Source organism: Nicotiana tabacum, chromosome 14 (assembly GCF_000715075.1).
Source record: "Nicotiana tabacum cultivar K326 chromosome 14, ASM71507v2, whole genome shotgun sequence".
Lineage (NCBI taxonomy): Eukaryota > Viridiplantae > Streptophyta > Magnoliopsida > Solanales > Solanaceae > Nicotiana > Nicotiana tabacum.
The window spans coordinates 107995978-108020186 of NC_134093.1; positions in this window are offsets into that span (position 1 = coordinate 107995978).

Here is a 24209-nt window from a genome sequence, read left to right on the forward strand (position 1 = left end):
ATATCTCCTATATTTGGGTACACAGATTGCGCAATTGTGGCTTGAGTTATATTGATGTGGCGTATCTGTGGGATAGTTGTGTTTAATAATATAAGGTTATTGGACCTAGAATGGGTACTGTCAGGTTTGATTACGATATATTCGGAAGGATAATATAAAGTCGGCTTAAAAAGTGATTATGGTTATAGTTGGGGCGGGAGAGCTCCGTGACTTGTTGATCTGATAAGGGTCCATGAGATTTCTTTTTTTCCATGTTTCTTTTATTATGAGCAGTGGACGAAGGTTTTGGAACGAGGTTTGGCTTGATATGAGGTTTAATACTTGTACTTGGTTGGTTTGGAGTAGTTACTGTGATCAAAGATGGTGTTATGAGTATGCGCGTTGTGTAGTGTGTTATGCTATTGTATCTAGAATTATGGTTATGGCTGGGTACAACTTGTTTAGGCTTATACAGTGTGTAAATGTAAGATTCGTGTCTTGAAAAGAAATTCCGGAGGTTGGGAATTAAATTCCAAATTTTTTTGGGCTAAGGCTAAATTAAGGATTTCCAGTTATATTGTGTTTCAGGCCTATGTGGAATAGGGTGACATGGGATCACCCCCGGGTACGCGAGTAGTAAGATGGAGTAGTGATTTGATGGCTTGGAACAACTCTTGGCACGTTCTAGGACGAACGTTTGTTTAAGTGGGGGAGAATGTAACAACCCGGTCGGTTGTTTTTAGCATTATAACCCTGTTCTCTCATTTACTGCTCAAATTGTGATTTACAGTTATTTTATGACTTACCGGGTTAGTTGGTTCAGGTCCGGAAGGAATTCGGAGTGAAATGATATACTTAGTCTCATAATTGAAAATTTAAGTTAGAAAAGTTGACCGGATGGGGACTTATGAGTAAACGACCTCGGATTCGAATTCTGATAATTCTAATTGCTCAGTATGGTGATTTTGGACTTAGGAGCGTGTCCGAAAAATTATTTGGAGGTCCGTAGTGGAATTAGGCTTGAAATGGCGAAAGTCAAATTTTTGAGAAGTTTGACCAGGGGGTTGACTTTTTTATATCGGGGTCGGAGTCCGATTCTGGAAATTTGAATAGCTTCATTATGTAATTTATGGCTTGTATGCAAAATTTGAAGTCATTTCGGATTGATTTGATGTGTTTCGGCACAAGATATAGAATTTGAAAGTTCAAAGTTCATAGATTTTGATTTGAGGTGCGATTTGACGTTTTAATGTTATTTGATGTGATTTGAGACCTCAAGTAGGACGTGTTATGTTATGGAACGTGTTGGTATATTTGGTTGAGGTCCCGAGGGACTTGGGTGTATTTTTGGATTATTGGTTGAGAGATTAATAAAGTTAAGAAATTTGAGAGTTTGGCCATGGTCAATATCGGGTCAAGACAACCTCTTTTCAGTATTTTGCGTGCGCGAGCAGGTCCGTAGCATGTTTTATGATTGAAATTCATATATGGTTTGTGTCCGAGAGGTTTCGGATGAGTTTCGAGATGAGTTTTGAGCGAGTCCGGGTATTTCGGCACTCTGATATTGTTCTGGCACCTTTGGGGGTGCGGACCGCACATTTTGGGGTGCTGAGGCAAAGGAGAGGCGTGGACCGCACATAAGAGTGTGGACCGCAGCAGAAAAATGCGGACCTCAGAGGAGGGGCGCGGACCGCACAATTCTGTCCGCGGACGCACTCCAGAGAGTTTTGCAGATTCCGATTTCGGAAGCTTATATCTTTTTATCTACAAGGAATTTTGAGATGATTCAAAAATAAAAGTTGTAGCCCTTCGTGTCTAGTTTCCAGAAAAATAAAGAAGTCATTATTTGGACATCTACAGAGAAAGTTATGACTAAACTACTAAGGCATAGCTGTGCAGTCACCAAAAAAGGTGCGGCCGCAGGAGCTGGGATGTGCGGCCGCACTTGGAATTGTGCGGACCGCACATGGTCATTTCAGAGAATATACTATATAACCAAGGCTTAGGTTATTATTTTATTTTTGTACCTTGGGAGCTCAGTTTAAGATGATTTTGCATAAGTTTTTCAAGAAATTCATCGGGGTAAGTGATTCTAACTCGAATTTGGTTAATATACATGAATATATCACTGATTTCATCATTTAATTAGTACTTTGAGATGGAAATTTGGGAAAATTGTAGAAATTTCATAAAAATAAATTTTTGGGATCTGAACACCGTTTCAGAGTCGAATTTGAGTGAAATTAGTATGGTTGAACTCGTAATTGAATGGTTTGTCGGATTTTGTATCTTTTGTCGGGTTCCGAGACGTGGTCCCCATGAGCCATTTTTGAGCTAAGTTTTGGATTTTTATGGAAAAGTAGCATTTTCTTATGGAATTAATTCGATGAATTTTATTGACTGAAACGAGTTAATTGTGACTAGATTCGAGGCATTTGGAGGCCAATTCACGTGGCAAAGGCTTAGAGGAATAAGAATTTCACGGTTTGAGGTAAGTAACAGTTTTAAATTGGGTCCTGAGGGTATGAAACCTCAGAATTTTGTATTATGAGATTACTTTGGAGGTGACGCACATGCTAGATGACGGGCATGTGGGGATGCACCGAGGGAATTGTGACTTGGTCCGACCCGTGGAAACTGTAAAGCAGACTAACTTGTTGATAGTTATGTGCTCTCTATATGTTATGGAAACCTGACTATAAGTCTTGCTAGAAACCATGTTTAGGCTATCATTTGGTGACTCTTTGCCCACTAGTTGGCATGATATTTGATGTTTGGCATATTTCGATATGTGTTGATGTTACTTTACCCATGTTTTAACCGCTTCTTGATGTTATTTGATCTTTAAAATGCCCAACATGGTTTAATTATTGGTTTTATGACTAATTGAGTTGTGTGTGGTGAATTAGGGTGTTTGGAGTGCAAAAATATGAAGAAAAGGTGCTCTAGGTAGAGGAAGAGAGATTGGATGCGTCGCATCCAATCTAGAAAAAGATCAGTTCGCGCACCCTTAGCAGTGAAGTCAGCCCATAGCATCCGCCATAGCATCCGCACCTGGGCAAAGCTGAGATGGAGGAACTAGGGGTGGATGCGTCGCATCCACCCTCGCATGCAAAGCTGAGAAATAGAGGACAAGGTGGATGCGTCGCATCCACCCTCGCATGTGAAGCTGAGAAATGGAGGACGAGGTGGATGCATCGCATCCACCTTAGCATCAATCCCTGAAGCCGATTTGGACTAGGAATAGGAGAACTTTGGCCCATGATTTTTGTACGCAATATATAAGCAAAAAACGCCTCCTTTAGGTCATCTAACATATTGGAGAGGGGGAAAAAGCCACAACAAAGTTCTAAAAACCACGGAATTCGTCTTGAGTTCCTATTCTCTCTTTCTTTTATTGATTCTTATGCACTCTTGTGAATTTTTGGATGATTGCCTGAATATGAGTGGCTAAGAACCCTATTATTCTAGGGTCATGGGTATACATGAATGTTGATGTTTGAAGTTTAATTTGACGAAGTTGATTTTATCATATTTGGTTGTTTATTTAATTCTGTTTTTAATTATTTTGCTGAGTAGCTAACAGTGAAATACTATCTATGAATCTAGAATTGAACTCGAAAGTGGGAACTCTAGATTGCATATAGAATTAAATAGAGCAAGTTCTTAAACCCGGGTGTCGGGGAACGGATTCGCAATTGGGATAGACATATACCTAATTGCCTTGCTCGGTTGCAATACAGGAATTGTAAATGCGTTCTTGCCAAATTTAATTCCATAGACATATATGTATTAAGTTAGCTTGAATAGGCGAGTAAGGGCTCGACAGATTCTTATGAGTAATATCAACTCTGTCAACCAACATTCCAGATAAATCAATTAGTTATTTTAAGCTAAGAATGGAACATGATTGTTAAATAACCCGTGACCCTGGAATATTATCTCCCATTGATTGTTATTTAAAACTATTTAAGTGTTGTGTTGATTTCTAGTATTTCATTATTTGATAGTCTTTAGGTAGTAAATTAGACAATTATCTATTTTATAAGAAATCGCTTGAATCGATAAGCTATTTGAGTTTGAATTAGTCAAAAGTTAATCATAAGTCCTCGTGGGAACGATACTCTATTCACTACTCTATTACTTGACGACCACGTATACTTGCGTGAGTGTGTTTGGTCCCAACAAGTTTTTGGCGCCGTTGCCGGGGACCTAGAAATTAGCTACTTGACTGAGTTAAGCTTTTATTACTTATTTGTTCAAGTTTTAATTTTCAGTTTGCCTTGTTTGTGTTAACACAGGCTCTTCTCTTGAATGCGGAGGAGTAGAAGTGCAAACAACCTACTTCCTTTTGATCCAGAAATTGAACGAACACTTCATAAAGTGAGAAAGGAAGTCAAAGCTAGAACGAGAATAGAAAGGGAGTTGGACATCGTAGCTCAACCACAGCCAATAGAGATGGCAGGTAATGAAGAGCGTCCGGTGATAGAAGCCGCAAGGCCCAATCTTGCTAATATGACTCAGGCTATCGCGAAGCCTGACATCACGGGGCATTTTGAACTCAAACAGTACATGGTACAGCTGATTCAATCCACAGGACAATATGTGGGTCTATCTCATGAAGACCCGCAGAGGCACATTCAGAACTTCTTGGAAATTACGGACACTTACAATTATCCGAACGTTTCCAAGGACTATGTTAGGCTGACATTATTTCCCTTTTCACTGTTGGGGGAAGCTAAGGAATGGTTGCAAAAGGAGCCCGCAAACTCAATCCACACTTGGGATGATTTAGCAAGGAAATTCCTAATCAAGTTTTTTCCTACTAAGAAGACAAAATCGCTGAGGAGCCAAATTCTTGGGTTCCAACAAGGGATGGTGAGACACTTCGTCAAGCTTGGGAAAGATACAAGAAGCTACTCAGAGATTGCCCGCATCATTGTCATACTGATGAGGTATTGGGTCATACTTTTGTTTATGGGCTAGACGAGGCATCAAAGATGAATCTGGATTCAACTTGTGGGGGTAGTTGCATGGCGAGGCCGTACAGTGAAATTCAACTCTTGCTAAACAACTTCACAGCTAATGATCATAATTGGCAAGGAGATGGGGATGCAAGAAGAGCAATTAAACAGAATTCAGCCGGGTTGATTGAGCTTGATGACTTCTCAGCCATGAGAGCAGATATTGCAAAGCTGGCAAATCAGATGAACCGAATGACAACACAACAAATGCAACATGTACAACAGATGTCTATTTGTTGCGAAATATGTGGTGACAGTCATATGAGTGACATGTGCCCCACGAATCCTGAATCTATATACTATGTGGGGCAACAAAACAGAGGCTCTATGAATCAACATGCACAATATGGGAACACTTACAATCCAAATTGGAGGAATCATCCTAACTTCTCATGGGGCAGAAATCAACAGAATCAGAATCAGTATAGGCCTCAAGGAAATTTTAATCAGCCTCAGAAGCCACCCCAACAAATAGAAGAGAGTACGAATGACTTGCTGAAAAAGTTGTTGCTAGACAATCAACAGCTCAGGACCGATTTCAGAAATCTTGAGAGGCAAATGGGGCAGCTAGCAGCAAATCAAAATACTAGACCTGCAGGCTCTCTTCCCAGTGATACAGAGAAGAACCCTCAAGTTAATGCAGTTACACTTAGAAACGGGAGGGAACTAGAGGAAGTGCCAAAGAAGAGAAAGGACAAACCTATACCTGAGGGGGAGCTGACCCCTAAGGCAATACACGAGTCAAAGAATAATGATGCAAGTTCAGAGCGAGTGGAGGCTATAAGGCCACCACCACCTTTCCCCCAGAGATTGCAGAAAAAGAATGACGATCGCATGTTCAACAAATTTCTCTCTATGTTGAGTCAGGTTCAATTAAATATTCCATTAGTGGATGTACTTCGTGAAATTCCAAAGTATGCTAAGTACATAAAAGATATAGTGGCTCACAAGAGGAAATTGACTGAGTTCGAGACAGTTGGACTTACTGAGGAGTGCACATCAAGGGTCCAAAACAAGCTTCCCCAAAAGCTTAAGGATCCTGGCAGCTTCACCATTCCAGTGCGAATCGGTAATATTGATGTGGGTCGTGCTCTTTGTGATTTGGGTGCGAGCATAAATCTGATGCCATTGTCCTTGTTTAAGCAATTGGGTCTGGGAGCTCCAAGACCAACCACTGTGATGTTGCAATTAGCTGATAGGTCCATAGCCTACCCTGAAGGAGTGATTGAAGATGTGCTGCTGCAAATTGGGAAATTTATCTTCCCAGCTGACTTCATTATTCTAGATTTTGAGGCTGATGAACAAGTTCCAATCATATTGGGACGACCTCTCTTGGCTACTGGTGATGCAATAATTAAAGTGAGAGAAGGGAAAATGATTATGAGGGTGGACAACGAGGAAGCAGTCTTCAATGTCTACAAAGCAATCCAACTTCCCCGCCACTATGAGGAGCTCTCTATGATATCTGTTGTGGAGGTGGATGCGCAACTTCTCGACACGAGTGTATATCTAGACGACTCTCTAGAAAAAGCAATCATGTTGTTTGATAGCTTGATGATTGATGATGAGGTTGAGGAGATGATGCATATCCTAGATGCATCATGTGCTTACATGCAAGGAATACACCCGTTTGAGCCCCTGAATAGGCCAAGTGGCCCCCCTCCAAAGCCGTCAATTGAAGAAGCTCCAAAATTGGAGCTTAAACCCCTACCCCCTCACCTTCAATATGCTTATTTGGGTAGTTCTGACACTTTACCTGTTATTGTTTCTTCTCACTTGTCTAAATTGCAGGAAGAAAAGCTATTGAGGGTGCTACGTGAGCACAAGCGAGCAATTGGGTGGACAATGTCTGACATTAAAGGCATTAGTCCAGCTTTCTGCATGCACAAAATCCTCATGGAGGACGGACACAAGCCAAGTGTAGAGCATCAACGCCGACTAAATCCAATCATGAAAGAAGTGGTAAGAAAAGAAGTGATTAAGTGGCTTGATGCAGGTATTGTATTTCCAATCTCTGATAGTAAATGGGTAAGCCCCGTTCAATGTGTGCCGAAGAAAGGGGGGATGACTGTAGTAGTTAATGAAAATAATGACTTAATTCCTACAAGAACTGTCACTGGATGGAGAATTTGCATAGATTATAGAAAATTGAACAATGCCACCCGGAAAAACCACTTTCCCCTTCCCTTTATTGACCAAATGCTTGATAGGTTAGCTGGCCAGGAATACTACTGTTTCCTGGACGGTTATTCGGGGTATAATCAGATTGCTATAGCCCCAGAGGACCAAGAGAAAACTACATTTACGTGTCCTTATGGCACGTATGCGTTCAAGAGAATGCCCTTTGGTCTTTGTAATGCACCTGCGACTTTTCAAAGGTGTATGATGGCTATTTTTACGGACATGGTTGAAAGATTTGTAGAAGTGTTCATGGATGATTTTTCTGTGTTTGGATGTTCTTTTGATAGTTGTTTGATGAATCTTGATAAAGTGCTTGCTAGGTGTGAAGAGACGAACTTGGTGCTAAACTGGGAAAAGTATCATTTCATGGTACGTGAAGGTATAGTTTTGGGGCACAAGGTGTCAAAAGATGGTCTATAGGTGGATAAAGCAAAGGTGGAGACGATTGAAAAATTGCCCCCACCGACATCCGTCAAAGGCATTCGCAGTTTCTTGGGTCATGCAGGTTTTTATCGTCGTTTCATTAAAGATTTTTCGAAAATTTCTTCTCCTTTGTGCAGGCTCCTAGAGAAAGATGTCACCTTCAAGTTTGATAATGCATGTCTGAAAGCATTTGCGGAGCTGAAGGGAAGATTGGTGACTGCACCAATTATCATTGGCCCAGATTGGGCACAACCATTTGAGTTGATGTGCGATACAAGTGACATAGCAATCAGAGCGGTTTTGGGGCAAAGGAGGGATAAAATCTTTCACTCCATTTATTATGCGAGCAAAACTATGAATCCAGCTCAGATGAATAATACAGTTACTGAAAAGGAGTTGCTTGCAGTGGTGTGGGCATTTGACAAGTTCAGATCCTATCTAGTGGGAACCAAAGTCATCGTTTACACAGATCATTCAGCTATCAGATACTTGTTTTGAAAAGAAAGACGCCAAGCCGAGGCTGATTCGTTGGGTCCTCCTCTTGCAAGAATTTGACTTAGAGATCCGAGATCGAAAAGGGACAGAAAATCAAGTGGCTGATCACTTGTCCAGATTAGAAAGTCGGAACCATGTAGCTGAAGGAGGGTCAATCAAAGAAACATTTTCTGATGAGCAATTATTAGCAGTCACCTCAGGTGAAGCCCCATAGTATGCAGATTATGTGAATTTTATTGCAAGTGGGGTGACGCCACTAGAATTGACACCTGACAATAGAAGAAGATTCTTACATGATGTGAGGCTCTACATGTGGGATGAGCCATTCTTATATAGGCAATGCGCAGATCAGTTGGTGCGAAGGTGTGTTCCTGAGGAAGAGATGAATGCTATACTGCATGACTGCCATGCTTCGCCATATGGAGGTCATCACGGCGGGGATAGAACCGCCCAAAAAGTGCTACAATCAGGTTTCTATTGGCCAAAATTGTTTAAGGATGCACATGCCTTTGTTAAAAATTGTGATAGATGCCAAAGAACCGGAACTATCACGAGGAAACACGAGATGCCCTTGCAAAATATTCTGGCAGTAGAGCTTTTTGATGTTTGAGGGATTGATTTCATGGGACCATTCCCATATTCTAATGGGCACAGGTACATCTTGGTGGCGGTCGACTATGTTTCTAAGTGGGTAGAGGCCATTGCTCTTCCTATTAATTTCATGGGACCGTTCCCATATTCTAATGGGCACAGGTATATCTTGGTGGAGGTCGACTATGTTTCTAAGTGGGTAGAGGCCATTGCTCTTCCTACTAATGACGCAAAGGTAGTGGTAAGCTTTGTAAAGAAGCACATCTTCACACGTTTTGGGACTCCAAGAGTGTTGATAAGTGACGGGGGAACTCACTTTTGTAACAAATTGCTGAATAATATTCTTGCAAAATATGGAGTTAAGCACAAGGTTTCCACTGCCTATCATCCCCAAACGAGTGGTCAAGTAGAAGTTTCCAACAGAGAGGTAAAGCAAATTTTGGAAAAAACAGTAAGTGGGAATAGAAAGGACTGGGCCGGGAAGCTGGATGACGCATTATGGGCGTATCGCACTGCATACAAGACCCCCATAGGTACTTCTCCGTACAGGTTGATTTATGGGAAGGCGTGCCATTTGCCCTTCGAGCTTGAACACAAAGCATATTGGGTGATTAAAAAGCTAAATATGGAGATGGACTTGGCCGGTGAGAAGAGATTGCTACAACTCAACGAGCTTGATGAGTTTCGATTGCATGCGTATGAAAATGCCAAATTGTATAAAGAAAAGACCAAAAGGTGGCATGATAAGCACATCCAACATCGTGAGTTTGAGCCAGGTCAAGAAGTTCTCTTGTTTAATTCAAGGCTAAAGCTTTTTTCAGGAAAGCTTAAATCTCGATGGTCGGGTCCGTTTGAAGTGATTAGTGTGAAACCTCATGGTGCGGTGGAATTGTGTGATATGGGTTCCAATGCGACATTCTTAGTAAATGGCCAGAGAGTAAAATACTATTGGGTGTGGTGACATTGCACGTCGCAAGACCTCGATGGATTTAGTGGAGGCATGAAGAACGTGTTGCGTCGTGCCGCGACGTTAAATCAGGCACTTCTTGGGAGGCCACCCAAGTTAGTTAGTTCATTGTTTTTTAGGAATTAGATCTTGTATGTAAAAAAAAAGGGAATTGCACAAGGCAGTGAAATCTGCCCATCGCGTCCACAGCAGCGTCCAAAAAAATAATTCAGAGAAATCACTTAGGATGCGTCTCGTCCAAAAAAAAAAGGGGGGGTCCAGATATGGGAAAACGAGGCGGATGCGTCGCATCCCCCTCAGCATGAAAAAAAAATTGACGGACCAATTGCTCAAGGCAGTGAAGTCTGCCTATCGCGTCCGCGTCGCGTCCAACAAATATTTAGAGAAAGTAGTGGGGATGCGTCGCGTCCAAGCTCGCACGCACATGTAAGTGTTATATTTTAACATATCTTAGGCCAACAACACAATTCTAACATAAAAACTCCCCTCTTATCTCACTTGCGACCAAACGAACCTTCTCTCTTCTCTCGCGTACAGGTATGTATTTCTCTTCTCTTCGTTCTTTTTCTTTACTCTCCTCACTCTCCTCTCTTTTCTCTCTCGCTGGTAGCAACAGAACCACCACCCCAAATTCCCCTAGGTTAAGTTTACCAATTTAAAGGTCACACATGTCGTTCCTGTTGGTTCCTGTTGGTTGTAATAGTTGCGAGATGATAAACTATAATTCCCTTCATCTCGTTAATTGTGGGAGAGTAGTCAAATTACACCACTGATAGAAGAAATTAGGCACAATTGTTGCATATCACATGTTCGACAAATTGCCCGTGAGGTAAATTGAGGCACCGGTGAAGTCTGAGTAACCGAGCAACATTGGTATATGCTTGTGAATAAGTGTGAGGTCGTTTGTGTTGATTGTGTACAACAATGTTTTGAGCCTATGATATATTGTCTAAATAAATTGACCATCCGGCACATGCTAGACATCTTGAATTATAAAGTGTTACTCGATTTAAATTGTGTGAGCGCTATGCGTAATGATTTGTCGTGAGAATAAGTGTGGGGTCGAGTGAGGTGCTATATGCAATTGAACATGGTCAGTGAGCGTCGCTTGGATAAACCTCATGTTGGGCATAATGATATCTATATAGCGCAATGCTTATTTGTAAAATTTGAAGAGAGTTATCACATCCCTGCTGAAAGCCATGAGCTACAGTTTCATGAAGTATTGAATGGCATGACTCTGCGAATAATTGGAAGTGCAAGCTGTTGCAACTGCTTTATAGCTGAACTTCACTGTTTTATACGCTAATTGTTGATTTCTTTGCATTGCAGGTACTTAGTTTCATAAATGGAAGCAACGAGTAAACCGTCCAAGAAACAAGACAAAGATAATAACAAACAACCACCCAAAAAGCCCACCGGAAAGGCAACAGGTGCTCCAAATCCACAGAAAAAAAAGGAAGCGGACTGAGAAGGAAAAGGAACTGCAGCCTAGGCAGTTAATTGATGATTCAGAGCAAGAAGAAGAGGAACCGTTAGTCAGGAGGACAGTGAAGAAGGGTATTACAAAAACATCATTAAATCCACCAAGCAAAGGGATAGAGATAAGAGAGCCTGTGACATACTAGAGAAAAGCCTCCAAAAAGAGTGATCCGACTGATAAAGGAAAGGAGAAGATTACTGCAGAATCTGAGTCCGAATCTGATTCGGATAATGACCTTCTACATGTCGACATGAGTGATGAAGATGAGGGTGAACCCATAGACCGAGTTGCTTGGGAGAAGAACTTTGTTAATGAGAAGGCATTCCGAGCCTAGAATAAGATACTGGGTTCAAAGAAGTACATTCCAGAAAAGCCGATCAACATCGGAACACTTAAGAAAAAGTACCCAGAGTTTCTAAAATCAATTCGAGAGGTGCAACAATGGGGACCCATCTTGAAGGGTCACGGCAAAGCCAACCTCACTATCGTTAGAGAGCTTTACGCCAATTGGCGTCACTCCAGGGGCAACATTGTGAGAGTACGAGGGGTAGATATTAATGTGTCAGCTGAAGCTCTGAATAATTTCTTAGGGGTGCCACACACACTAACAGATAGGTTTGACTCCATATGCAAAACACCAGATTATGCACACATTAAGTCTGTCCTATGCCCTACCAGGAAGGATGCAAATTGGAAGCATGGGAGTATGGAGTACCATTCTATAGCCAAGGAATTCATGAGTGCGTTAGCACGTGTGGCTCTAAATTTCATATGCAACCGCCTGATGCCATGCCAACACAAAATTGATGTCCCTCGTCACCGCGCACTAGTATTGTATGCTTTATTAGAGGGGATACTGCTCAACTTAGGAGCCATCATGCATGATCAAATGCAGTGCTCCAGGATGAATTACAAGTGGAGGCTGTTCTTTGCAAATACCCTATCGGCGTTCTTGACAGAGATGGGAGTACTATGGGACAAGGAGAATGACGACATTGAGGCTAAAGCTCCAGGACCATACGATGTCACTCATGTTCTAGAGCCGAACAGGGGAAGGTCTTCTAAGCTCACCATTCAACAGTTATTTGAGCAGATGCAAGCAGATATGCAAGAGAAACAGGGCTGAGTTGATAGCGACTCGTGTCGAGTTGAGTGCCACCAGGGATGAGTTGAGTCAGACTCGTGCGGATCTAAGCCGAGTCCAGACTGAGCAGGCCACGATGATGAGGGAGATATCATTACTCCTCAGAGCTCTGGCTCAACGTGCAGATATAGACATCTCACAGCTGATTCCATCATCCACTGCCGGACCATCCACTCCTGTTCCTCCTATAGTCCCCGAGGCTCCACACCAGGCCTACTGAGGTCGCTGTACCACCTACTATAGAATCAGCTCCAGTTGGTGATGATAGGACAATGACAGCTCTCCCTATGCGTGAGGATGATATTGCAAGGCCGGAGGGGGTCTTGATGAATGCCATGGATGCAAATGCTCTTCCACAGACTGCGGATGAGCCTTCCACCTTGACTTGAGGGAGTTTCTTCTCACCCTACTTTACCTTATTTGTGTGCATTGGGGACAACGCACAGTTCTAAGTGTGGGGTGGGGGTTATTCATATTTTTTTGTATGGATGAATGTACTTAACTGTTACAATTTGACTGTTGGGGGCTGGAATATTCACTGGATTAATGGCATGTAATAGTAGTAAATTCATCTAGATGGAGTAACTCTCAGTTGATTCTTGAAATTAGTGTTAGTATTAGGAGATTGACAGAAAACTAAAAAAAAAATAATAATAATAAAAAAATAAAAAAAATAGAGTAGTAGCCTTGAGTAATTAGTAAAAATTTTGTGTAGGTAGTAATAATCCCCTGTGATTTTTTTTTTGTGCATCGGTTCTTTTCCATGGGATGTATTTTGAACCGGGTAGCAAATTTTTTCTTTTAGAATAGATTAGAGTTAGAAAATAAATGGAGGAAGAAATATGAGATTCTTAGGGGGCTCTTGACTAGTTTGATAGTAGCATATTCAGGCTTTGGTATATGTAGTGCCTTTCCTATGTTTTAAAATTGATCATGAAGCCTTTATAAATTGGATAGCATGTTTTGTGACACATATGTCTCGTTTACATGACTTATGTTCACTTTGTGCTTAATGCTTAATATCTCGTTGCTCCGTGAATACTTACATTGTTTGAGAGTCGGAATGTGATCGTCCTTAGTGAGTCATGTGCCATGTGGGGTGAGGTTTTTGTGTTGTTCATGTATTGTACTTGTAACTAGAACTTGCCCGGTATGTGAGTTGAAGCGAAATTTGAGGTGATGCTCGGTTTGAAAAATGATTTTAGGCTTTCTTTGATCTTTTTGAGCTTATTGCTTATCACAAATAAAATCTATCCCTAGTTAACCATTTTGAGCCTATTGACTTTTATTTGGTACCCACATTATAAGCCTATACCCTTTTTATTCTTAATTAACATTGTTTTGATCCTTTTACCTCTTAAAACACTTTAATTGTTAGATGAACGCTAAAAGAAGTAAGAAGGGACTAAGTGTGGGGTGACTTTTGAGTGGAACCAATGAAAGAAAGAAAGATGCACTTGTTTTGTAAAATACTACACCACTAGCGGAATTTGAAAAAACGAAGAAGAAGGAAATATAGATGAATAAATTATTGTCTTGTTCTTGCTAATGGGTATGAATTAAAGTAGTGCTTAAAGAAAGAGGAAATATTGTTGCTGATGTGTTAAAGTGCTTAGGAGGTTGATTCACTATTCCTAAAATATATCCTACCCGTCCCTTAGCCCACATTACAACCATGAAAAAGTCCTAATTGATTCTAGATCGAGCGAGCTTACATTAGTAGAGATTTACATTAAGGGCAAGCCTATAGTACCAATTGCATGCATGTGACTTCTTTGTGAGAGTGAGCGATTTTCTTTGATATATGTGAGTCATTAAAATATATTTGATAATGAGATTCGAATGTGTGGATTGAACTCGCTCTCTTGTTCTTGTTGTGAGGGCACATAGTTTTCACGAGAGATAGGTAATGTTATTAGACTTCTCTATGATATTGGGTGTTCAAGCCATGAGTGCATAGTGACATTAAGTCAGTTTTTGAGGTTAGGGTTGTTGTGAGCATGTTGTCTTTGTTTAAATATTTTTAAAGAATGACATAAGAAAAGGGAAGTGTATATGATGCATATTCTAGAGCCTAATTATTGCAAATAACCATGGTCATAGGTGCAGTGTGCTTTGAATGATAAGAGCTTAATTTTGTTTCGTCTACTATAGTGATGGTTTGTTCGAGGACGAACAAAGGTTTAAGTGTGGGGTAGTGATGTTTGGCATATTTCGATATGTGTTGATGTTACTTTACCCATGTTTTAACCACTTCTTGATGTTATTTGATCTTTAAAATGCCCAACATGGTTTAATTATTGGTTTTATGACTAATTGAGTTGTGTGTGGTGAATTAGGGTGTTTGGAGTGCAAAAATATGAAGAAAAGGTGCTCTAGGTAGAGGAAGAGAGATTGGATGCGTCGCATCCAATCTAGAAAAAGATCAGATTTCGTGCACCCTTAGCAGTGAAGTCGGCCCATAGCATCCGCCATAGCATCCGCACCTGGGCAAAGCTGAGATGGAGGAACAAGGGTTGGATGCGTCGCATCCACCCTCGCATGTGAAGCTGAGAAATAGAGGACGAGGTGGATGCGTCGCATCCACCCTCGCATGTGAAGCTGAGAAATGGAGGACGAGGTGGATGCGTCGCATCCACCTTAGCATCAATCCCTGAAGCCGATTTGGACTAGGAATAGGAGAGCTTTGGCCCACGACTTTTGTACGCAATATATAAGCAAAAAAAGGCTCCTTTAGGTCATCTAACATATTGGAGAGGGGGAAAAAGCCACAACAAAGTTCTAAAAACCATGGAATTCGTCTTGAGTTCCTATTCTCTCTTTCTTTTATTGATTCTTATGCACTCTTGTGAATTTTTGGATGATTGCATGAATATGAGTGGCTAAGAACCCTATTATTCTAGGGTCATGGGTATACATGAATGTTGATGTTTGAAGTTTAATTTGACGAAGTTGATTTTATCATATTGGGTTGTTTATTTAATTCTGTTTTTAATTATTTTGCTGAGTAGCTAACAGTGAAATACTATCTACGAATCTAGAGTTGAACTCGAAAGTGGGAACTCTAGATTGCATATAGAATTAAATAGAGCAAGTTCTTAAACCCGGACATCGGGGAACGGATTCGCAATTGGGATAGACATATACCTAATTGCCTTGCTCGATTGCAATACAGGAATTGTAAATGCGTTCTTGTCAAATTTAATTCCATAGACATATAGGTATTAAGTTAGCTTGAATAGGCGAGTAAGGGCTCGATAGATTCTTATGAGTAATATCAACCCTGTCAACCAACATTCTAGATAAATCAATTAGTTATTTTAAGCTAAGAATGGAACATGATTGTTAAATAACCCGTGACCCTGGAATATTATCTCCCATTGATTGTTATTTAAAACTATCTAAGTGTTGTGTTGATTTCTAGTATTTCATTATTTGATAGTCTTTAGGTAGTAAATTAGACAATTATCTATTTTATAAGAAATCGCTTGAATCGATAAGCTATTTGAGTTTGAATTAGTCAAAAGTTAATCATAAGTCCTCGTGGGAACGATACTCTATTCACTACTCTATTACTTGACGACCACGTATACTTGCGTGAGTGTGTTTGGTCCCAACAAGTTTTTGGCGCCGTTGCCGGGGACCTAGAAATTAGCTACTTGACTGAGTTAAGCTGTTATTACTTATTTGTTCAAGTTTTAATTTTCAGTTTGCCTTGTTTGTATTCACAGGCTCTTCTCTTGAATGCGGAGGAGTAGAAGTGCAAACAACCTACTTCCTTTTGATCCAGAAATTGAACGAACACTTCATAGAGTGAGAAAAGAAGTCGAAGCTAGAACGAGAGTTGGCCGTGCAGCACATGAGTTGGCTGTGTGGATCCTTATATTATACTATTGCACGTGAGTTGGCCGTGCGGATCCTTATATTATACTATTGCACGTGAGTTAGCCGTGCAGCACGTACGTTGGGCATGCAGAACCTTATATTATACTATTGCACGTGAGTTGGCCGTGCGGCAAGTGAGTTGGCCGTGCGGATCCTTATATTATACTATAGAACGTGAGTTAGTCGTGCAGTACATGAGTTGGCCGCGCGGATCCAGATATTTATATTATGGCACGTGAGTTGTCCGTGCAGCACATGAGTTGTCCGTGCAGATTATAGCGCTTGGGCTGTAGGAGCCCCTCCGGAGTCTGTACACCCCCAGTGAGTGCGGGTACCCATTGAGTGTGAGTGCTGAGTGCTGAGAGCCGAGTGGATGAGTTGTTGTGACGAGTGGTGTGATTGTTGTCCTGAGAGGTTGTACTTACTTTTCATTTGTTGTTGTACTTAGTTGCTATCTGTCATTGTTGTGAAATTCTCTGAAGGATTTTATATCCGGATTACATGAACTTGAACAGTATAAAATTGATTTGACTTAAACTGTCGGATTTGAAAGCATGTTTATTCTTTGCTGGAATTACTGGAAATGAACTGTAACTGTGTAGCTCGTCATTATCTTCAGTTCCTTATTTATTATTGTTACTTGCTAAGTTGGTTGTACTCATACTACACCCTGCAATTCGTGTGCAGATCCAGGTATTCACAGTCATAGCGGGTGTTGATTCTTTCGCAAAGTTATTTTTCCGGAGATTCAGAGTTAGATATTGTGTTATGCAGACCTTGCCTCCCCTTCCCTATCTCCTTATTTACAGTATTTGGTCTCAGACTGTTATGGACCGTATTTTCCAGACTTGTATTCATATTAGATGCTCATGTACTCAGTGACACCAGGTTTTGGGGAATGTTCGTATTAGTATTTGTGGAATTTTGTATTGTATTTAAATATTATATTTTTAACCTTAAAGAGAAGTTTTGGTTTATTGAGATTGTCGGCTTGCCTAGTATCGAGATAGGTGCCATCACGACAGGTTGGGATTTTGGGTCGTGACATATTCTCTACCAATCGTGAGTACTTTGATTGTCGTAGCTCTCTCTCGAGCAACAACCATAATTTACTAGACGCATTCTCTCAAACTACGCTAACTGACACTAATTTACTGCTCACTACAATCGCACCAAGGCTTCGTTATCTCTAATACCGCCTTTAAACCCTCTGTATTGATCTCTCAACTACGTTAGGAGTGGTGTTGTTCAATAACTATCTAAATGTGTACTCTCTCTCGAGCAATATACACACTAAATAGGCATATTTAATTGAGAGCTCTTCAATTAACAACAATGAAAATGTAGTTGAACGAGTAGAGAAAAATCAAAGACAAATCTATATTAAATGTAGTAGAAAATTATCATCCAATAGGTTCCATCAAACCTTAGATAAGAGAGTTTCGCTACTCATAAATACAACAACAATTAACATAATATTCAAAAACATTAAACTACAAAGTAAAGAGATAAAGGAAGGGAAAACTTATTTGATTCTTCCTCCATAGTGCTTGGCAACCTTTTTCTTCTCCAAATTCATGTCCAACCCTAGAATAACTCGTTTGGGGAGTATTTATATGTAAGGCCGAGATCCCTCAGTCCAAATTTGGGCTGGGGTCTTTTAACCCCACGACTTTTAATTACCGTGCTATAGACCTCGCGAAGCCTGGTCTGTAGCGCGGTCAACCTGGCTATAGACCTCGCGAAGCCTGGTGTATAGCGCGGTCAACCTGACTATAGACCTTGTTAAGCCTGGTCTATAGTGCGATCAACCTGGCTATAGACCTCACGAAACCTGGTCTATAGCGCGATCAACCTGGCTATAGACCTTGCGAAGCCTGGTCTATAGCACGGTCAACATGGCTATAGACCTCGCAAAGCCTGGTCTGTAGCACGGTTTGGGTACTTGATGCTTTTGCGCACTTTTCTTGCATATCTATCCTCTTTTTGTGCAACTTTCATTCGACGATTTCTTCCGATATTCCTACACATAAAATTACACAATTTAGCTCAAATGTCGCACAATAACTCACTAAACCAACAAAATATAGGGTGAGTAATGTGCTAAAAGTATAGCATTTTGGCCTAACATCATGTTGTTAAGACGAGGGCTATTTGTGGTTATGATATTAAAACTGTTTGAGGAAATATTATGGAATGTGGGCACATATTGTGAAAAGTCATTTATTTTAGTTGTTATGTTTTTGGCATACGTATTTTGTTGAGAGAATTATTATGTTGTTTGCACGAGGTTTCTGTCGTGCGGTTGTTATTGTGTTTGCACGAGGTTTCTGCCGTGCGGTTGTTATTGTGTTTGCAGGCATTTTCTGCCCTTTGGTTATTATTGTGCTACACGAGGTTTCAGTCGTGTTGTTATTATTATTGATACGCATGCGGTGGTATAAGGTCTGGGTGTTGAAACGCATGCGGTGAGATAAGGTGGGCTTGCAACGTGTGGCTAGTAGGGGAACTACTATAAGCCATGTGGTGTGATAAGGTGGGCTAAAGCGCGAGATGCTATTTCAGGAAAATAATTTTCAAAACTAAATATAAAGGCTCCTGCGATGATATAAGGAAATTTGTGATTCATTTTACGATTTGAGACTACGAGGCGGTACCTCGGGAGGGCTCTTGTTGTCATTTTTCCTTTTCTGTGCACTAGTCTTTGATTGTTGTTTTCTTTAGCATACTACTAATTATTTTCCTCCGTTATGCACTTTATGATCAGTTCTATGTAGCTAATCTTGTTGTGTTGGTCACTGCTTTAAACCCCATTGCTACTTTTATTACATTATACATTTCGTGGTGATCGTTTCTTATGTGCCATCCATTGTCTCTACTCCTACTTATTGACCGGTGATATTTAGCTTAAAGTATATATATTTATATGTATATCGCCTCATGTTTTACTCATATTTCGTGGATTTCAGATGCAAAATATATTGATTTATATTAATTTGTGGTGTTTTTATGTGTAGAAATCATTCGGAAGCAATTAGGGGCGAAAGGTGCGAGATTAGAGCCAAAATAGAGGAAAAATGGGAAATGTTGAATTCCAGTGCCACAGGCAGCGCCCCACGCCACCTGTGGCACCGTGGACAGAATGTTCAATTTGCCAGCACCAGCGCTAGCGCCCCATGCTACCCTGGATGCTGGTGACGAGAATTTCTCCAACTTTACCCGGGACAAGGTTATTTTGGCCTTAGACCTACCCAACATATATAAAAGCAAGACTAAGCATATTTTGAGAGGGGGAGACACCACTTCGAAGGTAAAATACACACAAGAAATATCGGGGAGCGAGGATATCTCAGTTTTCTTCATCTTTTCTTAGTATTTTCAATTATCCAACACTTATGAAATTGTTTGATACTATCATGAGTGGCTAAAACCCATAGTTTTGGGGTTGTGATTTAGCCATGAATATTATTATTTAACGTTGACTTAATATTAATTATAATTCATCAATATATGGTTGTTTCTTCAATTCTGTGATTAATTGCTTAATCGTCTGGCTAGCAATTAGGTTTTATTTACTATCTATGCTATGCTTGGGAAAGCCATGTTTAGATTAGAGAAGAATTGAAGAGAGCACGATCTTAAATCTGAGGGGGGTGGATTTGTGGTTAGGATAGAAATATACCTAGTCACCGTACTTAACTAAATATCGTAATCTTAATGTGTTCTTAATAGATTAATTTCATAGGAATATAGGCGTTAATCTATTTTGAATAGGCAGGTAGTACTTCGGGAGAAGACTACGAGAGAAATTGTTCGTTTAATTAGCAACCATGAGTGAATTGTATGAAAGGGAGAGTTAACTAGAACACAATAGGATTGGTGAGTCAATCACAACCCTAGAATATTTGTCTCTACTGATTACACAATAATCATTTTGTTGTTTGATAATTTAGTTACTAGCTAGAATTATTGTTTTGTATAATCACACTTTTGAACTCTAATTGACTCGACTGAATAACAATCTTGGTGAATTTAGTGGGTAGTTAATACAAGTCTCTGTGGATTCGACACTCGACTTATCATTTTATTACTTGTATGACCACGTATACTTGCATGCACGTTTTGGAGAAACATGTTTTTAGCACCGTTGCCGGGGACTTGAATATTGACTACTTTCTAGTTTTTACTTTAATTGTTTATTTCGTCAAGTCTAACGTTACTTGATTGTTGCTTTGCTCTCAGGAACTTTGATTGAATGCGGAGGGTCAGAAGCCAGGATAGAGTTCAAGGCTTTGACCCCGAACCTGAGAGAATATTTCACAGGAGGTTGAGGGAAGCAAGGGACACAAATAATCTTCTGGCACTTGTTCAATTTCATGTGAACATGGCAGAGGAGCAACACAGGTTTTTTCCGGAGGTGGCGATGCCCAACATTGCTAATGTCACCTCCAGCATTGTGAAGCCCAGAATCACTGGGAAATTTAAGCTGAAACAAAGCATGATCCATCTACTACATGCGAATGGGCAGTTTATGGGTCTTCCACACGAGGATCAACAACAGCACATCCTGAACTTCTTGAAGATTAGTGATACTTATATCACTAAAGGGGTCACTCCAGGCTTTGTGAGGCTAACATTGTTCCCATTCTCTCTATTGGTCGAAGCAAAGCGATGGCTGAAGGCAGAACCATCTAATTTTATTACATCATGGAATGATCTGGCAAGGAAATTTTTAGCAAGGTTCTTCCCTTTAGGCAAAACTGCAAAGATCAGAAATGAGATAGTCACCTTCAAATAGAAATTGGGGGAGTTTTTATACTCAGCTTGGGAGAGGTTCAAGGGGCTGCTCAGAGACTATCCTCATCACAATCAGACAAATGAAGTATTAGCTCACACTTTCATAGAAAGGCTACATCTTGAGACAAAGATTGTGGTAGATGCTGCAGTTGGAGGTCAAGTGTTGGAGAAAAGCTTTGAAGAGATATATGCGTTATTGAACAAATTCTCCAAAAGAAATCCTGATTGGCAAGGAGAGATGGGCAGACACATAATGCAAAAATCTGTAGGGGTTCTCGAGTTAGATGTTGTCTTTGCATTATCAGCACAGATTTCCACATTAACCAACCAAGTCAATCAGATGACCCTGATTATTAACAAGCAACAAGCCCAACTAGTGCAACAGGTTCAATTGTTTTGTGAAGTATGTGGAGAGGGTCACACAAGCGACTTATGCCCAGTTAATTCAGAGTCTGTCTGTTTTATGAGTAATGCAAATAGGGTCCAGACAAACTAGTATGGGAAAACTTATAATCCTAACTAGAGGAACCACCCAAACGTTTCTTGGGGTGAAAACCAAGTGCTTAGAATCAGTACAGGCCACAAGCACATCAACAACAATATAGACCACCTCAGGTTGAACAATATGCAAACTCGATGAGTCACCTTGAGAAGATGATGAAGAGATTTATGGCTGACCATCAGGCCCAAGCATCATCGATGAGAAATTTGGAGCGACAAATGGGACAACTTGCCAGTTCCCAAAATACTCGACCAGTTGGGGCTCTTCCTAGTGATGCCGAGCCTAATACTAAAGCTCAAGTCAATGCGGTTACCTTGAGAAATGGAAGAATGTTAGAAGAAGTTCTAAATAAAAAGAAGTATACGACTAGTCTTGAAGGAAAATTAGTTCCCAAGCCAGTTGAGGAGAATGAGAAAGAGAACAAAGTATCAAAGCTAGAAATTGTGACAAGGAAACCACCTATGTTTCCACAAAGACTGCAGAAGCAAAAAGATGATGCTAAGTACAAGAAATTCTCAGATATTTTGAGCCAAGTGCGTGTGAATTTTCCTTTAGTGGAAATTTTGCAGGAAGTGCCTAAGTATGCAAGGTATCTCAGAGATATTGTTTCAAACAAGTGAAGACATACATAGTTTGAAACAGTTGCATTTACTGAATAGTGCAGTGCTAGAGTTCAGAGTAAATTTCCTCCTAAGTTGAAGGATCCTGGAAGTTTCACAATTACTCTGTCTCTTGGAAAACAAGAAGTTGGTAGAGCCCTATGTAATTTAGGGGCTAGTATAAATTTGATGTCATCATTTTTGTTCAAGCAACTTGGATTGGGAGTGCTTAGACCTACCACAATCACTTTACAGTTAACAGATAGGTCACTAGTTATGCCAGAAGGAATTATTAAGGATGTGTTAGTTCGAGTGGGAAAGTTTATTCTTCCTACTGATTTTATTGTTCTTGATTACGAGGCAGATGAGGAAGTACCCATTATTTTGCGGCGACCATTCTTAACCACTGGTGGAGCGATTATTGATGTGGGGGAAGGGAAGTTGAAGATAAGAGTTGACGATGAGGAAATAACTTTTAATGTGTACAAGACACTTAAGCTCCCTAAGCATTATGAGGACTTGTGCATGACTATTGTGGTAGAATTCAAGGGGATAGAGTTGAGTCCTTATGTGAATTGTAATGATCCAGATGGGACAACTGAGTTGGAGGTGGTGGTGTTGCAAGCCGAGTATGTAAAGATGATTGAGAAAAGAGCGAGAGATGAAAGAGGAGACCTTCTGAGAGCGTGCAAAAAGGCTAGAATTCATGGGAGAAAGAAAAAAAGAAAGCACCCAGCCTGAGCAGAGTAGCAGAGTCGTGCCACAACTATAAATAAGGCGCTTGTTGAGAGGCAACCCAACCTATATTTTTTTTTATTATTATTTTTTTAGTGTCAAGTTTTGTGTTGTTTTTATTTTGCAGAGTAGGAAAAGTCTGAGTACCCGAAGTTGAAGCTGAGGTGCATATTTGAGCTTAAGTGTGGGGTCGTCCCGACCCTTAATATCGAGGATCATGTCCGAGCTAGGCCCGAGAGGTTATCAGGGATTATTTCTCACCCTTGTTTTAATATTTTTTTCTATGATCATGCATCAAGGACTATGCATAAAATAAGTGTGGGGTGGGGAGACTACTTTTTGAAGTGTAATTATACTATTTGTTTTATTAGTTTTTATTTTAGAACTCGTAGTAGACATAGTCTAGGTTCGCAAAAAAATGAAAATAGAAAAAAAAAAAAAACAAAAATCAGAAAAAGCTCGGACTTTTCCCGACAATGGATCTTTTAGACAATTTTCTTGAGGGATTAAAGTCCGATTAAAAAAAATATCAAAAAGTTTTTTTTAGGATAGTTAGGTAGTATCCAAGGGTGTAGATCGAACCGGATACTTTGTTGTTTTAGGAGTAGGATAGGAAGAAGCTGAGTTGCTCTGAGGTACCTAGTGACGTGTTTGGTGCCGGCACATTAGGCTATGGCATGCGTTATGTCTTTCCGTACATTTGATTTGAATTGTAATTCCTGAGTAAAATAAATAGCCTATTCTATGACGCCTTTTCTCAGTTGTTTGACTTGTATGTCACATAGTGCAATATTGCTTACAATTTCTCAATTATATGTGCTTGCTTGACTTGAAAGTTGAACGGAACCATTTTGATTAAGTCGTGTGCAATGTGTATGTGAGAATTTGTGATTTTTTGTGCTATCTTGTGTAGTCTAGAACTATCCCCGTGTGTTAATCGAAGCGAAATCATTAAGTTGAGCTAGTCTAGGAGATGACGTAGGAGTTTCTTGCTTGATCATAGATGTGCTTGTCACATAAAAATAAAAGTTTCCGTTGCTAGCCCCTTTGAGCCTATAGACCTTTCCCTTGGCACCCACATTACAAGTCGTACCCCTATTTTGTTCTTAATTTGAGATTGTTGAACCTTTACCTCCTAAGGCACTTAGTCGCTAAAAGAAGTAAGGTGAGAGATTGGGGAGTAGCTTTCGATTGGAACCATGGAAGGGCCGCTTGGTGCAATAAAGTTAAAAAAAGTTCACCAGCCGATGAACCTTAATGTATAGAGTGTGTGTAGAAAAGAAACAAAAGAGAAAAAGAAAAAATTGCAAGAAAAAAAATGATAGTCAAATAATGTAAAAAAACACACACTTCCTAATCTTACTAATTTGTGCTAGTGGGAGTATAAAAGTGCTTAATGAAAAA